General features: G+C 33.1%; 1 protein-coding gene across 2 annotated transcripts in view; it reads left to right on the forward strand.

Moving 5' to 3' along the window:
* Nucleotides 1-19460, forward strand: part of LOC132705552 (insulin-like peptide receptor) — a 96500-nt gene that overhangs the window by 28992 nt on the left and 48048 nt on the right. The gene's annotated exons all lie outside the window — the stretch shown is intronic.

The following is a 19460-nucleotide window of genomic DNA, read 5'->3' on the forward strand; positions in this document are numbered from 1 at the left end:
ATGTAATATTTACAAACTACCTGCTACTATATATACCGAAAAATGACCATAACACCTTAATTAGTGTTGTTGCGAGAATTTAAGTTCAATAAAGGAGAGGTATTTATATCTAATTGATCGTTAAGCAATGAATTTGAATATAAATTTTAGGACAAGATCCACATTTCAACCTGTATACTCCTGATTTTTGGAATTTTGGACATTTCGATTTATTGTTTTTTAAATATTTTCCTAGTGTGTTGTTACTTCTGAAAGCTATTTTTAAACCACATTTTGACAAATGTTTTGAAACTTTTTCACTAGGTTCTCTTATGTATGTAATTGTTTTAAATTGTTCGTGTTCTGTATTAGGTTTCGAATAAATAGAGTCTACTGTTGTCTGTATTTGTTTTTTATTTATAATTTTATCTATAATGGACGGATTGTAGCCTGTGTTCAGTGCAATTTGTTTAATGATATTAAGTTCTTTGTTGTAATTTTCTGTCGAGAGTGGCGTATTAAGAAGTCTGTGTATAAAAGAGTTAAATGCAGCCATTTTGTGTGTATAAGGGTGATTTGAGCTTTTATGTATGACTGTGTCCGTGTGTGAAGGTTTATGATATATTGAAAAATCTAATTTGTTTTGCACTTTTGTAATAGTTAAGTCTAAAAAATTAAAAGAGTTATCCTGTTCAATCTCGATAGTGAATTTTATACGATTATGTATCGAATTAATGTAATCCTGTCCGTTCCAACAAAGCAAGCAAAGACATCGTCCACATATCTATACCACCATAAAAAACTTTTACTTAAAGGATGTTCTAGTATGATATTTTCCAAATTATCCATAAAAATCTCGTGGGTTTCCCATAATCAAATCTTCTTTAGAGATATAAATCTGTCCATTAAATTCAAAATAATTTTGGTCTAAAGATACTATTAAGCAATCTAATAAATCTTGTTTTACCAATGGGTTAACCTGTTTCCGAGTTAGGGTAAAATCTACTAAATCTATCACATCCATAGGTGGAATACTGTTAAATAAGTTTTGTACATCAAAAGATAGTTGTTAATGCGTTAGAAGGGATTTTGAAGTCTTTAATTTTGTTGATTAATTCAAAAGAATTTTTTATTGAAAATTTTGGTTTAAAATCTGCGTGGAACTTTAAAATATGTCAAAATATATAATTTCGTGAAAATCTGAACTTTTAGTTCTTTTTTTTTAAATATTAATATGTTTTCTTAAAGTTCTATTCTGTTAATGCTATTATGTAGTTATTAGTAAGTCTTTAGTTTTGATTTTTTGAATTGTAGCGATTAATATTGTTCATAGAATAATAACATAAAATAAATAAAAAAATTAAAGTTGACAGACCTGAATCACATGCCATTTTTATAAATACTTATTTTTGATAGCGGTTATGTGTTACAGCAAAAAAAGCTCGCAAGGAAATCTGCTTGGATTCAATCTTATTTCGTTTTTATTTGGATTTTAATTGTTGTAAAGTATAAATTTTGTATGAGTTTGTTTTATATATATAAACTATGTAAAAGTACTCCTTAAAACTTTGTAAATGCACTTAAATTTACACATTTTTATTAGTGTGGATTTAGCACAAAAAGTTAACATTTCTTAATCTTAAAAGAACTGTTGATAGTAGATACTATCGATGCTTACATGTATTGTTTCTGTCAAGAAATAAAAAATATTCTTGTACAGCTAGATTGATTGTCTATAAATTTCATGAACAGAATGTTGCACTCAAGATGGCTCCCTAGACGTTACGTACATATATTTTAGAGGTTGTGCCCGTAACTTAACAAGCATCTTGCCATTCCAAAATATTTTTGTTATTATTTTCTAATATTTAATGGTAAGGAATTTCCCGCAATAGTATTTTTTAACACTATTTTTCGCTAGTGTATTTAAAACTAGCGAAAAACTATCTAGCCACCTATTACAGCGTATTGGGTTTTAAAAGAAAATGGACCTCTTATATTTGAATTCACTGTAGGGTAGGTATATTTGTTTCGTATAGTAAAAAATTATATTGACTTGGAATTGGATAAGGCTGCGCGTAGCTCTTAAAAGAGATACCTCAATTCAACGATAACAACGCCATATCTTATATAGAATTTTCACTATACAGAGCTTCCTCATGAAATTCATTTATATGTAGTTCGATTTTTACCCATAATAAAGCTGATAGAAAAAAAAAAGGGAAATAAAGCACTTAGATTACATTTTCAGAGATTCAAATTCGCTTTGTTGTATATTTTTCTATGATAGTTCTCATTTATTTCGCTTCGTGCCCAGAGTTGTGAAAATCGTTGTGCTGTGAAGTTCTGCGAAAGCTGCTTATCTGACTTTGAGTGTTCTTATTGCCCCTATATTGCTCTGGCTTCTCGTAAAGGCGCTAATAATCGGAAACGGTACAAGCTTTAAAAATAACCGTTTTTTATTTATTTATTATTATTTATTTGTGCTTGTAAGCCTTTCTCCAGGAAGCACATGTCATACACCTATTTATCCTTTAAGTCTGGTGCATTTTAATCAGAACATTTATTTGGTAGGTGTAAAGCGTATAATAGATATTAATTGTTAAGAATTTTCTATAAAACATTATCCAAAATCAACCACACTATCTTTCCGAAACTTCTCTGCACCAACCCATTAAATGTTTCATACAACCCCCAACCACTACTCAAACTGACATAGTTATTATACCCAAATTGTACGTGTGCGTGTTTGCGTTTTATTTACTTTATAGCGAAAATATATTTCACCATCGAATATCGGTCTTTCTAGCTCTACGCATTGCAGACGAGTTCGGTGCACCAATGCGCAGAATATATTCTCATTCGTATCTTAGTAGGTCAATGTTAAAATATCGGGAAAAGTAGGAGCAACGTAACTCGAAACAAACCAATTTCATTTTCGTTAAGATTTGCGACTCGAAACGTCTTTAAAATGTAAGAAGCAAAATGTTTTAGCGTAGATGTCATAATATTGAACAGTTTTTAATTTTTGAAGATGACTACGTACGTTTTTTTTTAATAAAGGACATTTATTTAAGAATTATGTTTCATTCGACCAATAAACCAATCACCGGGTTACTTGATCATGGGAAAAATTGTAAATGAAACTTTTCTTTACTTTTCTATTGGCAAATAGCATTTAATGTAATGAAGTATTAATTTTTCAGGATAATCTAGTTTTTTCAAATTGCACCATAGTGGAAACAAAAAATGTTTAATACTGGTGCTTTTTCGCAACATTTTGACACCAAATTTTTCAAAATCCGTTAAAAAATAAGCTCACAGAAATGAAAAAACTTTGCTTCTATTCATTATCAATTGTCAAGTCGATAGGATTAAAAATGCAGAAGAAACTCTCGTCAAGCTCATGCAGCGAAAAGAAAAAAACAGATTAGTAGAGTTTCTTTTGTGTTTTATTTTGGTAAAAAGTTGATATGCTTTTGGAATACGGTAATACAGCCAAAAAACTAACATGAGTATTGTATGTATACGTACGTCTTAAGCTACAAGCAATTTTTACGGGAAACTCAGCAGAACACGAGAATAGAATTTTTTTTTTTTCAAATCTGTCACATAGTATTTTGAAAATCTGTTAGAAAATAAAACCAAAACAATGTCAGTAGAAGAAAAGTGGTATATGAACGTGTGTTACTGAAGACAAGTTTTACATTGACGCAAAACATTACATTCATTTATTTTGGAACTGGAGTATACGACACTCCCTTGCTCTAGAAATTACATTCGCTGTAACCCTTCCTAACATTTTATGGAGTTATACTGTCAAATGCAGCCTATATTCTCAGCTGTAATTCTTGTAGGTCGAACACTGGAGTTACATAAACACTTTCTTTCACGTGCCCACAAACAAAAAAATCTATCGGTGACCGTGTTGAGATTAGTCTATCCCCATATATCTCCACGTAGGTGTTTAGTGACGTCTCTAAAATTATGGGGAGGCGCGGCAATTGGTGAATCACCTAACGAATCTTCAATTTCACTTTTTAGGAATTGTAAATATCGTGCACCTGCCCAAAAATTATTGAAACTGTCCGGGACAAATAATTCTTTGGTTATTTAAAAAAAACAGTGAGAAAAACCATCTCCTGAATCAAAAATGACTTGACTGCATATTGTCAGCAGAAACTTGAGTAGATTCATTCGTGTCCAATATACCAAATATCGATCGAAGCATATTCAGATTATCCTTAACATACACAGAGCAGAAAACTTCACAACCTGCGAGAACATGACAAATCTTTTGTTTTGCAAGTATTCTGTCTCTGAAAAGAGCGGATGAATATTTTCCTGTTTTCACAACAGAATATACACGCAATCTGTTTTTTTCGAAATTTTGGGAGAACATACGCTTTAGAAAGAGAACTCTTCAGACTTTCTAATTGTGGTTGTTATAATAAAAATTGGAGTTTTACCAAAAATTACTGATCTGGAGTCATAAAGAAGGCAAAGGAACAATCTGTTATAATTTAAAGTTCATTAGACACTTATTGCTAGCCAATGGACAAAAAGAAGGTGAAGAGACAAGCCGGCTACTCGTGCTCCGAAATATTTTTAAAATTCGCCAGGATGAACGAGCTTGTCTTTCTCGTCTGCATTGGTTCTAGATGATTATATTATTTATAGCAATTTAAAATTGGTTATATATTTATTTTTATTTTTCAATTTCTGTTTATAAGACAATATAATAAATATATATTCGTCTATAATATGACTTCGCATACTTGCGATAAGATACGTATCTATTTTTGCCCATGTTTATTTGGGTTAAATGACCCCATTCGGTCGAATCAGTGCCGTGCCATATCGATTCTAACGTTTCTATTTAAATGATTTGACTTATGCATAAATTAGCGTGTACGTGTTTAAGGCGACGTTGTTAATTTTAGTGCACGGCACGCATATGTTGGCATACCTTTCATTTTTGTTATTTCCGATAGTCATGCGGTCATAAATTAATTAAATCTGGAATGAGGCCAAAGATTTGAAAATTTCACCGCTGCCTAGAATAAATTCTTGAGACAATTGCGTTTTTTTTTTCACAAACACTATTAGGAAAATCTGCTCGATATTTACGTTTGTTTTGGTTACCAGGATATAGGCTAGAACGTGGGAAGCAGTTAAACCATAAATTTTAAGCTGTGGGCTTCTCTTTTTACCGGATTTTATATTATTCGCGCCTAATCCGGCACGGACCAGCCAGACCGAAAATATTTTATTTTAAACTTAAAACTTTCTTAACCTTGAAATAGTTCTTATTGTTTGAATATAAATATTTTTCGAAATATGTATCATGGAAAATATAATTTTTGTTATCGTGTTCTCTATTCAAAGAATAATAAAGACGTTTTTTTTTATTGTCACTATAAACTTCTTTAGGGTAGAATTTAAGATTTTATTTTACATTTGAAAAACGAATTCTTGTAAAATAAAAATAATTATAATTTTCGTAATAACGGTAATAATAATATTAATATAATAATAATAATGGCAATGTAATATAGTAATATAACATTTTAAGTAAATATAATCGTCACACAAGCTAACACGAAAACGCAAAATACCAAAACGTTTTGTATTTTAAATAATTGTTAGAGACTTTCTGCGCCTCCTTTGCAATTTCACGCCGATACTTATATTAACAGATTATATTAACATTGTTTTTCTTTATTTAAAAAAAAGGGTTTTTGTGTTAGTGTTGCTTAGTTTATATATAGCTTTAAGATGTAAAATTTGGAGGGAATGAAAACCTTCTAAAAAAACACTCATTCGATCTAACCCAATTATGTTCTAAACTTTTCTAAATCTTAATTTTCTTAAATCCATATGAAACCATACGAGACGATGTGCCCGAATTAGATCTCGCATATTGGAATGTAGAACGGAATTTAAGCCTAAAACGTCTCGCAGCAAAAATTTTTAAATGCAAATGAGAAACCCAACAAAGTGTAATAATAAAAAAACACAAGGGACAGCTTTTGTCGCAAAGTATTAATCACACGCTGTGCTCCGGAAAAAATAGGGATGACATTGAGTCGCAAAATAAGATTAAGTGAGAAGGGTTTTTCCGGTCGCTTTATCTCGAGGCAAGCCTTAAGGGTGGGAGATTATTAGTTAAGCGTCTCGCTCGATTTGATTAGAGATGAAAGATGGAACTCTGTTACAATGTAATTTACTTATTTAACCGAATTAATTTCCAATGATCCCTGAATAATTCCACAAATATAAATGTTTGAAATAAATAATTAATACTGACGCTGTTTAGTTGAAATTTTACAGCTCTGACTGCTGTATTAAGAGCAGAAATCTTTTGTGCTAGTAATCAAGAAATGTGGATTCATGGATTCATGGATATTAACCGAAACCTAAGAGATTATAGTTTGCCAAGTTATTTCAGTGGCAAAATATTAGGATAAAGCTGTAAATATGGGATCTCAATGTATGGGAAAATATTTTAGTTTGTTATTACACGCCATAACGTAAACGTTCAATCTGTTAGGCCTAATTCGCATATCGGTTAATTGATTGTCTCCGAGTCGGTGGACGCGACTCTTGACATATAACCCTGCTAAATTGGCTAATATTAAATCAACATTGGGCTAATTTACGACGCGCCCGATAACTAAAGAAGTTATAATGGCGCGTAATTATTGAATCGGCTGGATTTTAAATTGCTTTTCACCGTAGTTTAAGCGTGCGACAATTATTTATGGTATGGTATGGTTATCACTTGGAACAAGCTTTAATTAATTGTGCCGTATATTATCACGTAAACCTTCGTCAATGTCGATATCACTAAAAAGGATGAATTGACAATTCTGTCCTTTTTGGGATGCTCGTTTATTCAAAATAAAATAATACACTATTTTATTAAACGTCTACAGGATTCCAGTCAAAGTTCAACAAACGATTGGACGCCTTTCTATTTCCTCTGTAATGTCCTTTTCTATTTCCATTTCTCTTCTTACATCGATGTTTCTTTTTCTTTCTAATCGTGATACGCCCAAGCTTCTCCGCCAAAAATCTATTTCTGTAGATAATAATTTATTTTTATTGTCTATTCAGATCCCAGATCTCCGCTCCGTATAATGTCACACTTTCCACAAAGGAAGAGTACATTCGTTTCTTTGTTGTCTTCCGTATGGTCATCTCCCATAGTACTGAGTTAAGTGATCGGATTATCTTTCTTCCTTTTGCTGCTCTTTCCCGAATTTCTTCCCTGCTATCTCCGTCCTTATTAAATATTATACCCAGATATTTATATCCTTCTACTCCTATCATTTTTTCGTTTTCGTCTCATACTTCGTCATTACCTACAATCATGTATTCTGACTTCGTCATGTTTATTTTCAAACCGGCATGTTCATAATACTCGTTCAGTTTCCGTACCGTATAGCTCAGATCATCTGTATCTTCGGTTATCACTATTTGATCATCAGTATAGAAGGGGATCATAAGGAGGTTTTCATCTACGGCTATTCCCATACCTTTACATTGTCTTATTCACGTTTTAAGTTTTTCATTTATATATAACTTAAACAATGTTGGCGATAAGCAACAGCCTTGTCATAGTCCTTTATCAATGGTGAAAGGTTCTGTTGGATGCATATTTGCTATTTTAACTCTTGCAGTGTTGTGCTGGTACAGGTTCTTGGTCGCATCGATTAATTTTGGCTTGACTCCTATGTCTAACATTGTTTTCCACAGCTTGGGTATAGGGACCTATGGTCTATCACCGATCTTCCGGCGCGGAAACCTGACTGCTCTTCCATTTCCCTTGTAGCTATTTGGTGTTCAATTTTTGATTTTATGACCCGCTAATACAAACGTCCGATTGAACATATAACTGCAATGCCTCTGTAGTTTTTCGGCTCTTTGATTCTTTTTATAAATAGGTGTGATATGACAAGTCTGCCAATCCTTTGGGACGTTTTCCCCATTTATGAACCATGTTTGAGTAGCTCTGATGGAATACCTCCCACGCCAGCCGCTTTTCTATTTCTTGTCTGTCTTAGAGCTTTTCTAACCTCCTCTATGTGTGATTGGATTTCTTCTGACGTTGTATTGAGCGGTTGTTCCTCGAATGCTCTATTTTGTTGCAGTAGGTTTTTTAAAATAAGTTATCCATTCCTTTTCAGCTTTCGCTGTGGTCGCTGAGTTTATTTTATCACTTTGGCGTATTCTCTTTAATGAATTCCAGGCTTCTGTACATCTTTGTCCTCCGACGGTTTTGTCGATTTTGTCACAGGTTCTTATCCAGATGTTACTTTTTCGAGCCGTTACTTCCTTTAGTTTCTGGGTCCTAATTGTCTAGGCATTTCAGGTATAATTGCTTTTTTTCCTTGATCTTATTTTCAACTTTTTCCTCTATTGTTCTGCTGTCTTCTATTAGTTTTTCATCTAGGCGTCGTTTATATAAATAGATCGTATTTGTGTCTTCTAAACTTTCCAGGTTGTATTTTATTTCTGCTTTTTTTTTGAGTATCTTCCTGATTTCGCTTTTAGTATGGCATGAAAAACTTGGAGATTAACAGGCAATGTCCGGATCTGCAATCGGCACCCCTTTTCACTGTACAATCGTATACTCTACAAGAGCTGTCCTGTTTTATGATAACAAAATCAATGATTGATTTCAACCCCCTCATATGTTGTTCCCACTTATATATTTGTGTATGTCCTCGTGTTGGAAAAAGGAGTTCATAATTTTCGTGTTATATTCTTCGCACATTTGTATCAATCTATCTCCATTGTTGTTACAACAGCCTTCAACGTGAGGGCCTATTACTTTGTTGTCTTTTTTTCTACCCACCCGGCTATTGAAGTCCCCAGCTAAAATGAGTTCCTCGCGTTTCGGAATTGTATTTAGTACTTGCCTTGTCAGTTTCAAAATCATCTTTCACCTTTACTAGAGAATCATCATATATTCCAATAATATTTATTGTTCTGCCTCGTTAGGGTTACTCTTATAATTCGCTCATTTATGGCGTCCCAATATTTAACATGTTTTTCTAATTTACTTTTTATAACTATTGATACTCCTGCCTTTGCAATTTTTTCTATAATAGGGTGTATAATATTTGGTCCTTTCGCATCCTTTTCCCTTTTTTTTGGTTTCAGATAATATGGCGATATCTATATGTCTCTCGTTCATTTCTGAAAAAACTTCCTGGTCCTTATTATGTATCCCTTGTACGTTCCAAATTCCTATATTCGTTAATCCTTTTTCGTTGCCATGTCGTTTTTTGTTTAGGTCTGTCCGGTTTACTTTCCTTTCGGAGCTTTTTAGCGGTTTATGTCTTTTTACATGAGCGGGGTGCTGGCCAACTTCATAACCCCAAACTTGAGGAAACTGTGCTAGTTTTGGTCCATCCCGAGTATCTCATTTCCCCGGTACCACCCATATATGGGAGGCATTCCCCTGTCCGCCACCTGGGGAGGCGCCCGATGGAGGACTAGCAACCCCACACGGGACTATTTTTAACAAATTCGTCAAATAATGATACGAGTTATCCTCGGACAACACCCTTAGCGCCGTCATGCTAAGTAAGAGCTGTTAGCTAACTTTTAAAAGTTCAACGAAGGAATAACGAGGCCACGCAACTCTTTGACGTGCTGATTTTATGTTTCTGAACTTTTATTAGGGGAAAATTGTCTATATCCGATTTTCTTATACATACGCGGAGTCTTATGTATGACAAGGCAAACATTTTGCAAATCCCGATTTATAGCAGATGAATGAAAATGTACTGAATTAATAGAATCGCAGTAATGAACTTTTACTGATGTCCTGATTAACTTATTTACCCCAGAATTCAGTTGCCTAACGGCATTCAGTATTTTATAAACTTAATCTATTATAGCTGCTTTTTTGTTACTGATGTACTACTATTATTTAATAGATATTTATATTTCATTTATATATGCGTACTATCACTTGCCTTACAAACTTTTTTGTAAAAGCAATAACAAAATGGCACATTGCTCAAAATTTCAGGCTAACTACAGACATTTTTACTACTAAGAAGAAGGAGAATTACACTATAAGGAAAAAAACAAAGACAAAAAACGGTAATTGCAAATAGAATCAGTATCGCACCGGAACTCCCTAAGTTTAAAGGAAGAATAAACTCGTTCTTAAGCAAAGAATGTTTCCATGATTTGCAAAAATTTCAAATGTTTTTCAAAAGAAAAAGTGCTCTTAAAAATAAAAATGTTTTAGTAGTCTAGGGAAGTGGATGCTTAGTTTTTTTTTTTAAATAATATAATTATTTAAATATATAATAAACATTACAATGTACAAGTCAGTAATAAATGTAACAAAGATAGTGCATTTGAGTTTGCAAATCAAAAAGACAGGATTTCCTTTTTATGGACGTTTGCGCCCAAATGAAGTTGATTATTCGCATATACCCGAAGCTAGCGAAATCATATTCGGCTTATATTATTCCGCTTCCATTTTAAAGCCTTTACATAACGGATGTCATTCATTTTGATCCACGCGATTTTCTGAAAACTTCTTGGAGTACCGTGACGGCGTCTGATTCTCCTGAATTGTTGGAAGCGAATTCAATTGAAAAGTTGGCTTCGTTTACTGTCTACAAAAACTTTTGCTTTCATTGATTTGGTGCAAAGTGCTTGATATATCAAACGGAATCAGTCGAAGTGGATTGATTGGATTTTTATTGCCGAAATACTTTTTACACTTCAAAGGCGACCCTTGAAAATAGGAATCGAGTTTTCGTCGTTACTAAATTACAAAAAAAAACACTTTTTCTGACTTACTTTGCTTCAGCATATATCCAGCGGCAGATCGATGTCAAAAGCAATTTGTCACAAGGAAAAAAATGTCCTTTGCGATGCTTATATTTTTCATTGTTTTCATTCCGTCTGGAAAAAGCATTTTTCTGTTTCGCTTTCATCGGGATTTTCGTTTAATATTTGTTTTATTCAATTTAATAAATACTCATTAAAATCCGCTGTGGACACGTGATAGCTTTCATTTAGAATGTTGAAGACTATAATCTACTGAATTTTCAGGACAATGGATTGCAATACGCTTATTAAGAATAATGGTGATCAGTGTTGGAATAGTGGTACTATTAGATAATTTAAGACAATTTGGGAGGTAATTTTGTTGTTAATAAATTGTTCCCGATAGATCTGATTCTGAAAGTGTGTCGAGAAAACATTTTTTTATGATTGATATGCTAATTTGGCAAAAAATGGCAACTTGGTTAAAATTTATAAGTAATATGTTGTATCAACCTGTCTAATGTTCAAAATCATCTTTAAATCGAGCTACCTCAAGATTTATAAAAAGCACACTAATATGAAATAATATAACAGTTTAATATTTTAAAATACAGTCCGTACGACACAGTTCTTGTCGGCTAACATCTTAAATACGGCAAGGTAAGTAAAAACGGTATATCGTTTTGAGAACTCTACCTAGGATGATTGGCAAACATGCACAGAGCGGCAGGTAGACGGACGTGGTCTTTAAAATGATAATTATAGTTGCTTTCCGGCGGTTGTTGGCGAAATTCGTTCTTGAATTTGTTACTGAGAAACGGATTATTAAAATTGCACTTTCTAAAAATGAGAAAATTATTATTCCTAATGCGTTCAAAGCGCTTCGTCAACAAAACAATATACCAAGGATGCGCGACGACAGACGCCACTCCAGCAGGCCACCAAAGAGAAGTACAGGAAAAAGCGAGGTTGTAAGTAAGGATGGGCCAAAATTTGTATGAAATGAATAAGAATGATTTCATTCTAATTTACATTTACCCCTCATATAAATACTAATAAAATAGTCGATTACAAACAGTCCATTATAAAAAATAGCCCAGATGGAAATGGAATCGGTTCTACAACTACTTCGGAAGCGAAATCTCGATTTGATGTAAATTAATATGCTGTCGCCCTACTATACACTGTTCGATCCATATGTGGTGGATTTGGCGTCTCGTATTAAACATTCGCTTCGAATGCCAACAAAACAACCTTAATTTCACACGTCATAGTTAATTGAACCAACGAGTCTGATTGTGATCCTCGATTTATATTCAATATTGGTTAGAGCACACGTGCGATTATGGCGCTTTTATACGAATTTAATTTTATATATACAATATTTTTATTAATCGACACGTAATGTTATTTAAAAAAAATCCATTCATTCGCGTTTCCATAAATTAGACCTCAATATTTTAATGCTCCTACTGGTAAAAATGCACATAAAAGTTGCTAGAAATGATGTTGTCCTTAGACCACGATGGAGTTTTGGTTAGTTTCTGTTAGTTTTATTTTTGTTTAGTTTCAAATAAGTATAGTTTATTATTTATAAGAAACAAGAGTCCATGATATCTCTACATCAATAACCCTACTTAAAAAATAAGAAATGGGTATACAAGTATACAACTAAATGCAAATAAAAAACTAGAAATTATTATTATAGAAAAGACCTAACACAACCTAACCTAACTTCAAAGTCATGCCATATTTAGCAAGTTTTTACCCGAAATAGCGAACGAACCGTTACTACAGTATTTCAGATACAACTTGTTTCTGCCCACATCACTTCCTCGTTTTAGTTTTTTTTCAGTCGGATTATTACTTTTCGAGAAATTCAGTTTTCAAAAGTCCCTTCGCTAGTCTCATCTCGCTTCGTTCAAAACCAAATTACGGGTCAATATCATGTCAAAACTCGGGTCGCAAATAAATATTAGACGCTTGCTGTATGGCCCAGCATAAAGCGAACAATCTAGCAAAAACCATAAATACACAAGTAGGTGTGTGCCCCAGCAAAGGCCGGAAATGTTACTTAAAATTAAAAGAAGCAAGCAAAGTAATACAGCAATTTTTAAGAATATTGACTATGATATATGAAAATCTGATGATATTTTGCCTTGCTACGAATTTTTCAAGTTAGGAAGTCGCACTACTGAGCACATCTCGAAGCAAGAACCAATGAAGATTCTCGAATTGGTTACATCGGGACTTCAAACTGCTTCTCCCTCTTCGATCGAATCCTCAATTTTTGTTGTTTAATAAGAGCATTATCTTCTCAAATAGCGTTTCACCATTTTGTTACTGTCAGTATAGTGCAATTTGGAATACACTTCACATATTTGTCTAATGCGAATTAAATCCGTTTCAAAGATAAACGGTTATCTGCATACAGTGTTGCACATTAGTGTAATTGTTTATTGGACTTAAAGGCTTATTTATTCATTTAGATGTAAGCGCTGTCGCAAAATTATTTGATTGCATCTGAAAGGATGCATTTATAAAATTTAGCTGCTTAAGTCGAGGATTTTGAGTGACGTGCAATGTGATTACATTGTCATTTATTTGATTTCATCATAGCCCCACGCGTATCCGATATACATTGTATACGCTATCAATAAGATTATTACGCTGTGGATATGTTAAAAACAACAAACTTTATTTACGCCTGTTGATACAACATATAATATTTGTTTCATATGCTTTAATTCAGTATTTTTTCCAAGATAAGCGTCGTAATGATATCAGTTAATGATAAGCTATAAGGTAAAATGGATATTTGTCGATCGATCGCCCATACCACTTATGTCTCGCGTGTGTCTGTTATTCTAAATTCTGCAGATTACATACTACCTTTGAAATAAGAAGGGTGTCCCTAAACACCAGCTCCATAATGAAAAAACTCCATTTTTGGCTTGTTATATGACTAAAAGTACGTAATGAGGTGCTGAAAGTAAGAGTTGTCATTATCATTAGTTTATAATGAGACTAAAATTATAACACATTAACTTAAAAGAGCAAAAAATGTCCGCGGGTGCTATGAAGCAAAAACTATGTAAAAATCCTTGCGAAACAAGTCACAGAATTAGTCTTCTCCGTATTTATTCAGATGTTCTTTACATAAAAGCAGCGTCTTAATACCGAACCTTTTTGGAGTGTCACTCCGTAACATGCTTCGAGTAGCCAAAATGAAAATGCTCGGGACTATAGTGGGAAAAACAAGAAGAGACCGAATTAGGAACAATGTAAGATGGAGAGAAAAGGAAAAATATATTGATACGCTCACGTGAGTAGAATAGAAGAGAGAATGAATACTGCCACGCATTGCATTGCAAGGGAAACCGATAGGGAAAAGTGCACCCGGAAGACCACCTGAGAGATGGAAGGACAGCTGGCAGTCAAGCTCTGCGTGCATGCTGAATGACTTTGACTTTATTTTGTCTTTTTTTTTTATCACAACGCACGCCAATATTTATACGAGAGTGGATTTTCTACGTGAGATTTAAAAATTTTGCTACCTATATGTGTATTAAGATTTACCGAATCGTCCATAAACCTTGCTTATATAAGCAATAGATTAGTTTGTATTAGACCAAGGTTTGCTATAATATACTTTAACTATCGTACAAACATTAATATTTTTCGAAGGTTTAGGTTCTCAGTGAATCAATTTGACTATCAAATGCCATAAAAAATAAACTTTCTTGCCTTTAAAGAATCTCGGAATTAATAGGCTAACGGAACAAACTCACCGATGTACCATTAACATGCCACACCGTGACTAACAGTTGCAACGGCATTAAAAGTGAGCCAATCAAATGACTCCATTTTTCCTGATCAACCGTTAGTATAATTTGTTAATTGTTTAGTTTCAACTGGTGCCTAAATCACGTCTACTTAATACTTTATGCAAAATCATTAAAGCTAAAAAAATTGATTAAATAGTTCATATTTTAGGGGTAGATTGGTAAACTAATATTTTGCAGTTTTTCAGAACCTACAAGGTTATTGAATATGCATGTTGAATGACAAGGATCCCATCCGATTTTCAAAAGTTACGTCAATAGCATGATCGAAATCGCTGAAAAACAACTCAAAACAAAGTTGTTTACTACATTTAATTAATAAACAACAAAAATGAAATCTAACAACCTTTTACAGAAATATTTTATAACACATTTTTACATAGCTTAAATGCTAACATTGTGCGGTTTCTGCTTTGTCATACCAATGTTTTTTTTATGGCAGCACCTACTGTGTAATTTTTTCTTTCAATCTTTGTTTTTGTGGTGGCTTGTTTGTGAACTTTTTTTTGCATTATTTTGTGTTTTTCCTGTCTCGAGTATCGTAAAAAAGGTTATTAGAAAAACAGAAGTAGGTATTTCTGGATCTAGTGCGCGAAATTCGTTATCGAAAAGTGATTTTTTTTAATTAAGCAGACACGAGTTGCGAACAGGTTTTTTTCTACAAAAGTAAAACGTGTATTTCCATTAAAATCGTTTTTAAATAATATGGAACTGGATTAAAATATTTTTCCACGTCAAGAAATTTGTACAACTGTGGAAATAAAATGGTAGTTAATACTTATTTTGCAGTGCCTTTTGGCTCGTTTCTAAGCATTACCCCATCTAATTTGTCAAATGGGGAAATATCAAATGGTTTCCCTTCTGCAATTTAAAGAGTAATATGAACATTGGAAAACGTCTTTCGGATTCTAGATAATTTACTTCATATGGGGAATTTCATATTCGAAAAAAATAGTTCGAAACCATCCTAAGAAATCGTAAGGTGTTAATTAATTCGTTAATAAATTGATAAATTAATAAAATAATAAAAAATTAATAAATATCGTCATTTTCACTATTTATTTCGGGTGCTTCTGCCGTGAGGCAGATGAATCGATGACATAAAAGGTAAAGGTAAATCTTTTAGAGTCATTTAAGCTTTGAAGAAGCCAACGGCAAAAGAAACGGCAAAAAACCGAATCGTAAGCAAATCGCTTTAAGAAGTTGCGTTTTTCACACTTTACTCGCATTTCAGCGTCGTTGACCTGCGTCGTTCTACGCGACATAAAAGCTGTTTCCGAAGTGCTTTATACAGAGTGGTTAGTAAGTGGAGAAATTTAAATTTTTGCTTCTTTTTTCGGGAAAATAACTTCTACTAGATTGACGTTGTCTTTCAGTTGTTAAGAAAAAATTTGCCACTGTGTGTAACTAATAAATAATCGATCTGTTATGTGATTTACAAATATTTTCTAAAGGTTTTTTTGCAGCACATATCCCGCTTTTTTCACTAGATAAACATAGAGGTCAGTTCTGCGACTTTTACCAACTTGTTACTGATTGTTTGATGAACGACGCTTTCAAATTATGTAGAATAAGTAATATTAAGTACAGGCCCGAAAATTGAACCCTGGAGAACACCGCAAGACATAAGTTTCGCACGTTATGCGCGACTATTGTGCGCGATGAGCGATAAGTGATAAGGTGATAATGAAAATTACCTAAAATGGCAATTAAAAAGAATGAACGAGTTTGTCAAAGGCTTTGCAATAGTTTAACGGAACCAATATGCTTAATTGACTACGTTCTGCAGCACCAAAAATATCGTCGGTTACTTTTAACGAGGCAATTGAACAACGTACTCTCTTCTCTTGATTAACCAGCTTTTGCGCTGAGAAGTATTTTTTTTTGGATAATATTTTAGCGTCCGATGGCTCCAATGACAGCAATTTTCAGGCTCCTTACAAAACATTAGAGGCCTAACAACAAAAACAGTCAACTTCTTTCAATGTGTAGTGTCGATGACTGTGTTTCAATAACAGAGTTTTGGTCGAGACCAGATATTAAGCTGGGTAAATGTTTTTTATTGGATTGAACAAAAGCAAAGAACGGGCGCACAGTGACTGGAAAAATAACGAACAAATAGTTCATTAAGTTTTTTCGATTATAAGAAAGACCGTTAAAATAAGTGTAGTATTAGTCAAGATTATACAACATTGCTGTAACAGAAAAAATATTAAGCAAGATACAAAAAATTGTTGGTCGTTTATTCGCAACAAAAAACCACAAAAAGTTTGCCACAAAAATGATCCTAAACACCTTACATGCTTTGAATAACCATAATCATGGTATTTGTGAACTTTTTTCAAGCGTCTTTGAGTCATCTGGCACCCCTTCATTAATGAAATCAATTTCATCCCAGGTATGTATTATTGCTGTCATATATTTTGAAATAAAATGTAAAGAAATCTGTATGCTCCATTAATACCCAAAAGGAACCTGGGCCAGACGGTTTTCCTTCGATATTTTTAAAATCATGCCCCTATCTCTGTGAGCCCATTTTTTTGCTATACGATCGATTTCTCTTATTGTTTGCCATTTTCCTGTATAATGTTGGCCAGTGCTTTTTACATAGTATTTACTCCTTGTAAGCAGATGATCTAAAAATTGATGATGAAAAAAAAAATTCGACCGAAGACTACGTCTTGTTGCAGAGAGATTTGTCAAATTTTGAAGAATATGGTTCTCTGAACAGATTGTTTGTTAACCTAGGTGACTACAAACTGAACTTTTGAGATGCACGTAAAAAATATTTTTCAAAAGGGTAGGAATCTTGGATTTATTTTACGGGTGACGAATACTTTTCTACAGTCTCGTCAGACCCGTGTCGAACGGCTGGAAAGTGTACAACGAAAATTTGCAAATGCTACAAACTATAGATTTAACAGGCAGAGACATTTGTTTAGTTATAGTGAAAACCTTCAAGTCTATTGTATGCAGCCTTCGGAAACTCGTAGAACAAAGTTTGATGCTTTATTTTTCTATAAAGTAAACAATTTGATTCGATCTCTTTTCGTTTTGGAAAAAATGTACTTGAAAATGTATTTGAAACAGGCAAACGTTCGCTTTATCCAGATATCTTCAAACTACTCTTCTTAGTACTCCAATTATCGGATGTACCCGTACTTATAACAGGGTAGAAAACGAGTTTCTGAATCTTGACCTATTTGCTCTTTATTATTTATTAGTTCTTCATTTGATTTAACTTGTAAAAAATAATTTTAACTAGTTCACTAAGTTTTTTTTTGTGTTTTCCTTTTAACGGACAGCTGCGTTTCTCTGTAGGAAAGTCTTGTTTATAAATAGTAAATTAGTAAATTAGTTTTTGGTACTGGAACAAAATATGGAAGTTTCGATACAAAAATTTACTAGTCGGTATAATTGTAAGACAACAACGGAGTAACATCCCAATTCCAATTTTGCCATCCTTCGGCTATATAGAAAAAGAGTTGACTTGATTTCCTTTAAAGTACCTAGTTTAAAATTGAATTTTATATTATTTTCCTTGTTATTCGAAGAATAAAAATTTTAAAATTTTAAACCTCTTGTTATTCGCATCAATCTTCGATTCCAAATAAATCCCCTTCTCTCCGTCGCGGGCAGCCACAACATAATTACACAGTTGCTTGTAATATTCTCTGTTATGATCTGTCCGGTTTCTTTTCTATCTTATTATAGCTTTATCTCTCAATTTCATAATTTATTACAGGTATTAAAAAGTATTTTGTTCAAATAAAAAAAGGAGGCGGTGCTAAGGTCTCTTATAAAGCGGCCACCATCAAAGATCCTGAAATTCCAATATGTACTAAAAACTGACTTAAGTTTGGGCAATATATAACTTAAAGGTACGCTTGATTAGTTTATTAATTAATTACTATTTGAGCACTGAATTACATCTAGCAAGTAAACACTCCGTTTAGTTGGTTCATCTATGATTTGCTCCAATAATCAGCAAGAAACGATCAGTATATATTAAATCGGAATCTAACATGCTCAAATCGCCTAGACCAACCAATTATATAAAAATATAATGGTTGGCTATTTCTACCCTAAACTAACCATTTTTTTTATTTTCTGTGTAAACTATAAGTCGTCCATTTTTCGTAATGATGAGGAATAACTGAAATAAAACCGTAGGTTCAAAATTTTGAGTTTATTCCTTAGTTTTAGTCAAAATGCGAAAGAAATCAATTTCAAAAATCACATATTTATTTATTAAATGGTGTTATTATCCCGGTCTACGTCACTGCTACAGTTGACATTTAATTAATTCTGGAGATATGCGCTATTGGGTGTATCGCGGTTGCCTACTTGTAGATAATATACCCGCCGAGCGTGGGCGGCAAATTGTATACACACTGCATTTTGCGTAGTTTAAGGACTACTTTTTACCGAGAAATAACTTACTTACCAAAAAAAAAACTATTTTCAGTTTTCATAACTGTCGGTAATACTGATCGTTTGAGGAGCGCTTAGCACAAAAATCTGCATGCCAAGCCACGAGCAAATGCCTCGATTTCAACTGTACTTGTGGTCTTCTTTCTATATGCAACGATTTGTTATGTCATTTTATAGGGTGTCCCGAAAAAAAATCGGAATATCTACCCCAGAATTATTTTCGCAAATTTGTGCAGAGTTTTAGAGTTCACGTCGTCAAAATATCTAAAAAATTGCAAACTTTGTTTTTACCTATTATGATATTAGTATTATCACAAATTGCCTATTAAAATTTACGTATTAAATTCCTATTAATTGCCTTTTAACTAGCAAATTAATTATGCTGAACCAGCAAGA

The sequence above is a fragment of the Cylas formicarius genome, unplaced genomic scaffold (genome assembly GCF_029955315.1).
Source record: "Cylas formicarius isolate icCylForm1 unplaced genomic scaffold, icCylForm1.1 PGA_scaffold_7__23_contigs__length_41026272, whole genome shotgun sequence".
In the NCBI taxonomy this organism is placed as follows: domain Eukaryota; kingdom Metazoa; phylum Arthropoda; class Insecta; order Coleoptera; family Brentidae; genus Cylas; species Cylas formicarius.